This window comes from Herpailurus yagouaroundi, unplaced genomic scaffold (genome assembly GCF_014898765.1).
Source record: "Herpailurus yagouaroundi ecotype Mexico unplaced genomic scaffold, PumYag 216, whole genome shotgun sequence".
Taxonomy (NCBI): domain Eukaryota; kingdom Metazoa; phylum Chordata; class Mammalia; order Carnivora; family Felidae; genus Herpailurus; species Herpailurus yagouaroundi.
Window position 1 is genome coordinate 15831342 of NW_024412447.1, and position 1145 is coordinate 15832486.

Here is a 1145-nt window from a genome sequence, read left to right on the forward strand (position 1 = left end):
ATATATATGTGTGTGTGTATATATATATATATATATATATATATAAAACAGCTAGAGGAAAAAAAAGACATGTTACATACAGAGGTACAAAAATAAGGCTGACAGATTTGTCATCAGAAACGATGCAAATGAGAAGACAGTGGAGCAACATCTTTAAAATACTGGGGGTAAAAGTCCACTCAAAATTCCATATGTGGGAAAAATATTTCTCAGAACAACAGCAGGGTAACATAAAGACATTTGCAGATGTACAAAACCTGAAAGGATTCATCACTGGTACTACAGAAAAATAAAGGAAATGCTTTAGACAAAAGGAAAATGATAGCAGATAGAAATCTGGATCCACACAAAGGAATAAAAAGCACAGGAAATGCTAACTACATAAGTAAATACATAAGACTTTTTTTTTACTATTTATTTTTTTTTAACTTTTTTAATGTTTATTTATTTTTGAGAGAGAGAGACAGAGCATGAGTTTGGGAGGAGCAGAGAGAGAGGGAAACACAGAATCTGAAGCAGGCTCCAGGCTCCAAGCCATCAGCCCAGAGCCCGATGCAGGGCCCGAACCCACAAACCCCGTGAGATTGTGACCTGAGGCAAAGTCGGATGCTTAACTGACTGAGCCACCCAGGCATCCCTTTTTTACTATTTAAATCTCTATAAACGTAGTTGATGGTGGAGCACCTGGATGGCTCAGTTGGTTAAGCATCGGATTTTGACTCAGGTCATGATTTCATGGTACATGGGTTCGAACCCCGGGTCAGGCTCTGGGCTGACAGCTCAGCCTGCAGCCTGTTTCAGATTCTGTGTCTCCCTCTCTCTCTGCTGCTCCCCAACTCATGCTCTCTCTCTCTCTCAAAAATAAATAAACATTTAGGGGCGCCTGGGTGGCGCAGTCGGTTAAGCGTCCGACTTCAGCCAGGTCACGATCTCGCGGTCCGTGAGTTCGAGCCCCGCGTCGGGCTCTGGGCTGATGGCTCAGAGCCTGGAGCCTGTTTCCGATTCTGTGTCTCCCTCTCTCTCTGCCCCTCCCCCATTCATGCTCTGTCTCTCTCTGTCCCAAAAATAAAAATAAACGTTGAAAAAAAAATAAAAAATAAATAAATAAACATTTAAAAAAAAATAACCAATGGTTTAAAGAAAAA